Genomic DNA, 8,429 nt, shown 5'->3' on the forward strand with positions numbered 1-8,429 from the left:
AATCATATAGGAACTCGAGTTTTGAAATATCGTTCTGTTCAATCAAGTTCCAAGTTTGGGACTGCCCTCACAAGAGCTACTCAGGTCAAAATGAAGGTACAGTGTTGTTTGTAAACAATAGGTTGTTTATGATGAGGCATGCAGCTGATCCTGTGGAATCTCTAACCTGGTTCTCAAGCCCTATGTCCACAAATGGGGCTAAGAACAGCTGCTTCAAAGACCTGTGAGCATCTAATGAGATATGTCAGTGAGAGCACTTCTGAGAATGGTGTAGGGACGCAGGACAGCCCACCCCAAAAGGTGTCCCAATGGCATATTCATCATTTTGAATTGAATCTATTTGGAAAATAGACAGGGCAAGGATACTCAGACCCTCTTCGGTCCCCGCAAAGCAGAAATTGAATCTCTCCTATGAATGGTACCCTCCCTGTACTAAGAAATAAAAAGACATTCTTATCACCAGAGATAGGGATTTTACTTATTTTTTTTTATTTTTTCATTTTTTACATAAGCTCTAGGCCCAGTGTGGGGCTTCAACTCATAACCCTGAGATCAAGAGTCACATGTTTCATTGAGTGAGCCAGCCAGGCAGCCTACTAGTGATAGGGATTTTAAAGCCAAGAAAGCTATAAAAACAAACTTCCTTGCTTTTTACTAACCTACTACCTCAGCCCAGAATGTGCTTGGAATTCCTTACTTAATAGCACTCCCCAACATTTGTTTTGTCTCTCCTGTCAATTCCTCATAAATCGATTATCTCATTGTTTAAAATGTCTAAAAACTCCCTGCCTCCATCATTTCTTTGGGATCTCGATTTCATTATTGGGCCTCTATGTGCACATAATAAACCTTGTTTTTTTTCTCCTATTAAATCTGTGTGGTATCAACTTAGTCTTAAACTGGCTGGAAGAATCTTGAATGACAGAAGGAAATTTTTTTCGTCCTCTATCATGTGAAGGGCTATATCATGTACAGAAGACAGAGTAGGCACATTCACATCTGGGCCACCCTGTACCTGACCCAAAGGCTCTACCCACGTTAGAAGACCAGGATTCAAGCTGCTTCAATGTATTATGCTTGGAAAGATTGGGGAGGAAGTGGGAATAGGGGTAGATGGGTTCAAGGGAGACACTGTTTCACTGGGATTAATCCTGAGTTGAATTCAGGTCTTTGCTTCTTACAAATTGGATCACTCCAAACTTAACTCTACCATCTAGAAGTTCAGTGAGGCCCCTTCCAGTGTTTCTGGGCCTTTTCCCTTAAGCATCCTTAGCACCAGCCCTAACTCAACTCACCCTGTTCAGATCCAACACTCAGGCATCACTGGTTGAGGAAATCAATATGTAGGTCTAAGAGCAGAGAGCCAGGAAGTCTGCAACCGTGAAGAAAGGAGTAGTAGTGAGAGGTGCAGCACTCCAACTGATTAGTAGCCTGTCATGGGTGGGGAACAGCCTTCCTAGGTGAACCTGTTCTGTGCTTTCTCATCTAGAACACTTAAGTTCCCTCTGAGAATAGTCTGGAGCAAAGGTTTTTGATATTAAAGACTCCCTTCTGGGTACAGAGGAATGACAAGGCTCTGGGGAGGGGTAACCTGGAGACGGGTAATATGAACTTACCAGGAAAAAAATCAGAGATCTAGCTCCTAAAGTCACTTCCCTAAAATCTTCTGGGGAAAAGCCCACATAGGCCATGTTCAATGGGAACTTCAGTGGAAAACAAATAAAGAAACAGCAAACAACAAAATAAAACATCTCTGGTGTTGTGAACTGTGGAATCTTCATTGAGGGGGGATAGTATGTAGTCAAAGACGCAATTTGTGGATGAAGTGGGATCCTTGAATGTGTTTCCTATCAGTGCACTTAAGCCACCTTGGTTGAGTTTCTCACAAGGCCACCTTATTATCAGATAGTCACAAAGGGTAGCAGTTACTCCACTCCAAATGTTACCTCTTGGGCATAAGGATGATTTTGAGCTGGTGATTTTTAAGAAACCACCAACACAGGAGGATCTCTGAAACCAGAGTGGAAGTTAGCCTTTTTATAGGAACATTTCCATTAATAAAGGAAATTTCCATTTGTAAGTGTATCTCCCTCCTAGTATCAGAAAGAGGAGCATGACTCTACAAATCACAAGAAACTCTTATCAACAGAAAGAAAAAGAGGAAGGAAGGAAGGAAGGAAGGAAGGAAGGAGAAAGAAGGAAGGAAAGAAAGAAAGAAAGAGAAAGAAAGAAAGAAAGAAAGAAAAAGAAAGAAAGAGAAAGAAAGAAAGAAAGAAAGAAAGAAAGAAAGAGAAAGAAAGAAAGAAAGAAAGAAAGAAAGAAAGAAAGAAAGAAAGAAAGAGAGAAAGAAAGAAAGGAAGGAAGGAAGAAAGAAAAAGAAACCCTCTTATCCATGGACATAAATATACCTCACAAATATTACCAATGTTTGCTGGGGTTTTCCTGGCAAGCTCCATAATTGGCCACCCCACCCTCATTCCAACATCTTCCTTTTGTCCTTAGCTGAAGATGGTATTCAAGTTGGTGATAGATGGGATGGGGCTTGCATCATGAGCACACTAGGAAGGCGTTCACATTAGTTGTGTCCTTCCACAGTGTCAGCTTTAATCAATCATAAAGCAAAGTTAAATCAGAATTATAAACCAGGCTCAGGATTCCAAGCTCAAAATGACATTTAACCATGTGACTCAACTTGGCTCCTTACACAGCAAACAGAGCAGGGCAGAAGAAAAACCACAGCACAAAGCAGATAACAGAAGGATGTAGTAAGTTAATGAACCAAACTTGAAGTCAGTCTGTGGGCGCACAGTTGAGATAAGGTCTTGGTCAAGTCCTGGTCAGCTCTGGGCACTCACTCCTTCCTATGTTCCAGCAGGGAAGGATCTCAGTTCTGTCTGCAGATTAACAGGGTAGGGCCTTTGGGAGCAGTGGCCTTTTCAAGTGGTCTCTGACATAGAGGGGTAAGGTCTGAAGAGTCTGACAGTTTGCTGTCTAATCCTCCCCTTTCTAAAGGGATTGCATTGGTTTCAGGACCCTGCATACCTTTTTTTGGTTCTGTTCCTTATTAGTTCCGGGATGTCAGCTGACAGCGGTCCCAGGGAATATCTCCTAGCTGCAGCACCTTTAACTACTGTGTCATCACTTGACACAGGCCCCTGCTTGACACAGGATTCCACCTGACATGAGAGACTCCATCTTGCTCTCTACAGGTTGTCCCAGATCTCACTCCATATATCCAACTACCCTCTGGTATTTTCGGGTAAAAAAGGAGAGTAAAAAGATGGGAATTCTGGGCAAGTTCCTGTGATCCACTGAAGACCTAAATCATGCACTCGGTGAGTGCAGAGAGAGGCAGCAGAGAGAAGCTAGGAGGACTAACCTGTGAAGGGACAAGCTCAGAGAGAGATCCACAGGTGTCCAAGGCTTCCTATTTCACAATGTATTACAGGACTTCAGCCAGGAGTTTTGAGAATCTAAGGAAGCAATGCATGTGAAAGTAGTTTTGTAAAGAATAAACTGTTAATGTTCTATATTATTCATAATATCATCATAAGGTTACTCTACCCCAGTCATTGCCAGTTTTAACTGATTAACCCAGTGTTTCTGAAATAAGTGTGATATTCTACTTTTGATGTGGAAGACAAATAATTGAGAACCCAAAACAGACACCCAACAATTCAACTATGAGCTCAGCCATAAGCTCTAAGGCTTCTCTGAAATGAAGCCATTAGGAAGCACCCTAAACTGACTGGTAGGAACATATCCCTTTATACCTACAGAAATCAACTACCAAAGTAGCCCAGGCAAGTCAGTTAACCCTTGTTTCTGAGAGCTGTTTAGTGGGTCTCCTTCCTCAGAGTTCTGTCTACCAGCTTCTATAACAGACTCTGCTTGGGTTGTGGCTTCTAGTTTGAGTTTTAATGTTTTCTAATTCTAATTTGAGTTCGTAAAGAGATATTATCCCTTGAATATAAATTTAAAATCATTTGTTACTTCTATTCTTTCTTTGAACATTTTCCTTGACTTTAACTCCTTTCTATTAATTCCTTGATATTTCCTTTTGTTAACAATCATTCAACTTTTTCAGTGTTTTGGTCCAAATGTTTCCCAAAACCATAATAATACATAAATGGCCTCATGCAGACTATAATAATGTCTTAGGGTGTCTGAACCTGGAATCCATGGGCTTCCAAAGACCCAGGGAAGGAACTGATAGAGTCATGAACCGGTATGAGGTATTAACCTCAAAAAATAAATCTACCAGTTATTTTACCAGCGAAAATGGGCTTATTCAGGAATAGCAGAGAACGGCAATCAGGGACAAGGAAGCTATAGCAGAAGTGTAGGCAAGTGCCTGAACAAAGAAGAGGAACACTTTTTCTAGGGGAAAGGAAGAAGTTTGGAAGGCTTTATAAACAGAAAGTCCCTTGGAGTAACAGGGAGTTGGAAGTGTGGTAGTTTTGCTTTGGCTGGGTTGTGACAGACTCAGTTGGCTGGACTGTTCAGGAGCAGGGTGGGGAAGCCTATCTTCCTGCTGGACTAATCTAGTAGTTTGCCTTGCAAAGTAGTCTTTTCCTGTTGGATCTGTAATTGGCCTGAGTGATAGGGCAATAGAGTGCCTCCTGCTGGTCGCCACCGCCATTCTAAACCAGGTTTCCTTTTATTAATTTTCACAGGGAGGGGGAAAAAATTAACATCTTTATTTTCACTAACCTGCCACTGAGATTTAACAATTCCTTCACTTCTGGAGGCAATTCTCTGGCTCAGTCGGAGGAGTATGCAACTCTTGGTTGCAAGTTCAAGCCCCACATTGGATGTAGAAGTGACTTAAATAAATACAACTTTTAAAAAGAGAGAGAGATTTCTTTCTGTCAGTGGTCTTTTTGGTTATTTCCCTATTTTGCTGCTGTGAACAATGCCTCAATGGTCACAGGAGTGTGGATATCTCTTTGAGATCTTGATTTCACTACATCTGTATCTTTGGGGTAAATACCCAGTAGTGCAATTGCAGGGTCATAGGGAAGCTCTATTTTTAATTTCTTGAGGAATCTCCACACTGTTTTCCAAAGTGGCTGCACCAAATTGCATTCCCACCAACAGTGTAAGAGGGTTCCCCTTTCTTCACATCCTCTCCAACACATGTTGTTTCCTGTCTTGCTAATTTTGGCCATTCTGACTGGTGTAAGGTAGTATCTCAATGTGGTTTTAATTTGAATCTCCCTGATGGCTAGTGATGATGAACATTTTTTCATGTGTCTGATAGCCATTTGTATGTCTTCATTGGAGAAGTGTCTGTTCATATCTTCTGCCCATTTTTTGACATGATTATCTGTTTTGTGGTGTTGAGTTTGAGGAGTTCTTTATAGATCCTGGATACCAACTTTTTGTATAAACCCCCTGAAGTGGGATTGCTGGATCATATGGTAGCTCAATATTTTTTACACAATTTATTTATTTATTTTGGGAGGGGAGAGGCAGAGGGAGAGAGAGAGAATCCGAAACACAGAACCCCGAGAGACTCCGTGTTATACTCGTCTTTTCATTGGAGTGCCAGGGGTTGTTCAGCAGATCCCCGGGAAATTAACAGACACATATGCACACCTTAGCTCGACTTGCAGGATGGAAGTGAAATTGTCTAAAGCAATAACGCAGATATTTCGTGTTCACCACAACACAAATAAATTTTGTCCAGCAGAGAATGTAATTTTCTATAAACCATTATCACATTTGAACTGTTTTTTTACCATGTTACAGTTTTCCTCATTATTAATTCACTAGCTGAATAAAAGGGGTTTATTTATATATTTATTTGTGACATGGGTTTATTTTTAAACTTTCATGATAGCCACATGTTTTACTTTTAGAAAAAAATAAAGTTTAAACTTCACAGTTTTACGGGTGTTGTTTCTTTGCCCAGAATACTCTTTTTAACCTCATCTGTTTGGTTACTTAACCATCTTTCAAGGCTGTGCTCAGATATCCTCTCCTCTGAGATTTCCCCTCTAAGGCACAGGACTATGTTTCAGCCTTCTTTTGTCCAGCACCCACTGCATTCTATTACAATTATTAAGTTACATTATGATTATACAAAAGTATACTTGAAGAGTAAATTCAATTCGAAAACTTCAGATCTAGGGTCCTGGGTGGCACAGTCAGTGAAGCCACCAACGAACTCTTCCTTTCAGCCAAGTCCCCGGTCTCAGGGTTGTGAGATCGAGTGCTCAGTGGGGAGTCTGCTTGGAATTCTCTCTCCCTCTCCCTCTGCCCCTCTTGCTCTGCTCTCTCTCCAAAATAAAAATAAATAAATCTAAAAAAAAACAAAAACAAAACAAACAAACAAACAAAAAACACCTTCAGGCCTGCTGTCCCCATGCTCTGCTCGTTACTGCAGCTCCTTGAGGCAGCATGGCTCTTACTAAATACACATTCACACAGTGGCTTTCCCTCCTTCCTTCTAAATGGGCTAGAATTCCTTCAGTAACCAAATTGACTTCTTTCCTTGGACTTACAGCTTTCCTACAATAAGACTACTGGGGGAAATAGGAACGTGTCCTCCTGTGTCTGGAATGGAAATTTAGGAATGTGACAAAGAGCACCACAAGCTCAAGAGAGAGTTTTTTGCTAGGACAAATCACCAGGCTGGGGCTTCATACTGACCAAACTATGCTTTCAACCTCCCCCAGAAATGTCATCTCAACTGGTGGTCAGTCAGGAAATTTCTGGTCAGCACCAAGGAGATAATCTGCCACATGGGCTCTTTCCATTCCCCCAAAGGAAGAGGAGCTCAGTGGCGTGATAAGCACCCCCTGTTCTTCCCCCTTAAGAAAAGTGACCTTGTCTCAAATAATCCTTCCTTTTATTTTGCTAAAATTTCCTTGCCCCACAGCCCTGCCTATAAAAGGCTTCCTTTTTGTGTATCTCCTCTGAGCTCCTTTCTGCCTGTTAGGTGGGATGCTGCCCCATTCATGAATCATTGAATAAAATGAATTAGATCTTGAAATTTGCTCAGCTGAATTTTTGTTGTTTAATTTTGATTTTTTTTCCCAAAAGGTCCAACTTTTTTTTTAAAAATATTCTATTTATTCATTTGTCAGAAAGAGCGTGCGTGCACAAGGGGAGGGGACAGAGGGCGAAGCAGGCTCCACCCTGAGCAAAAAGCCTGATGCAGGACTCAATCCCAGGACCCCGGGATCCTGAACTGAGCTGAAGGCAGACGTCTAACTGACTGAGCTACCCAGGCATCCCTAATTTTGAATTTTAATAATGAGGCAGGACACTTGGTTCCTGGGCCTGTTTTGAAAGCATAAGCACCACTACACTTAAACTAGGTGTATTATAAACTTAGCTTCACATTCTGTTTTGTTCCCTGCTTAGTCATGTTTTACACACCTCTTAAGCATTGTGCATGATTAATTATCATCTTTGCCCTTTTCACTCTACCCCTTGTTTGGACATCGATGGTAAGAATCTGATGGGAGAGTGCCTGGGTGACTCAGTGGGTTAAGCATCTGTCTTCAGCTCAAGTCATGATCCCAATGTCCTGGGATCAAGTTCTGCATTGGGCTCCCTGCTCAGTGGGGAGTTTGCTTCTCCCTCTCCCTCTGCTCCTCCCCCTGCTCATGTTCTCTCTGTCTCCCCCACTATCTCTCAAAAAAATAAAAATCTTTAAAAAAAATTTCTTTTGGTTGCAAATCACCACAAATTGAGCTACCACTATTTTAGTTACCCTAGGGGGAATATATTTTAAATCATTGTAGGGGTGGGGTAGGGATATTTTGAATGAATCTTTGAGTAACTACATTATGAAAAAATAAAGAAGGATCAGTCTTGGGAAAAAGCTGGATCCTTGGGTGAGCTGGAGACCAGGGCCCAATGGGCATGAATCTACTTTAACTTTTTTTTCTCTTAAAATCCTTGAGATGTAGCAATTGGTTGGGTTTTGGAGATGAGAGCCAAGAAAGAACTCTTGAGATAACTTTTCATGAAAAAAAAAAAAAAAGACAAATTCATGCAAATTCTTGAGACGTCTTTCATGCATTAAAGTATGGGGACAGGACCTGTGGGCAGAAAGAACTGCACTGGGGTCATGAGGAGTGGCCCATTTTATACTTTCCAGTTGGGAGTTGGTTAGAGATACTTTTAGTCTCTAAGGAATTTGGGAGCAAAGTTTCTAGGACCTTCAGAAGACTAGCTGTTTTAAGAAAAGGTCATTTATCATAAGTATATCTCCCTTTTAGTACCAGAAAGAGAGAGGTGACTCTATAAATCACAAGAAATGATTTTTAAATTTTAAATTCAATTAGCCAACATATAAGACATCATTAGTTTCAGAAGCAGAGTTTGGTAATTTATCAGTTGCAAATAACATCCAGTGCTCATCATACCACATGCCCTCCTTAATGCCTAGCACCCTGTTACCCCATGCCCCC

This window comes from Enhydra lutris, unplaced genomic scaffold (assembly GCF_002288905.1).
Source record: "Enhydra lutris kenyoni isolate GAN:26980312 unplaced genomic scaffold, ASM228890v2 scaffoldscaffold4, whole genome shotgun sequence".
Lineage (NCBI taxonomy): Eukaryota > Metazoa > Chordata > Mammalia > Carnivora > Mustelidae > Enhydra > Enhydra lutris.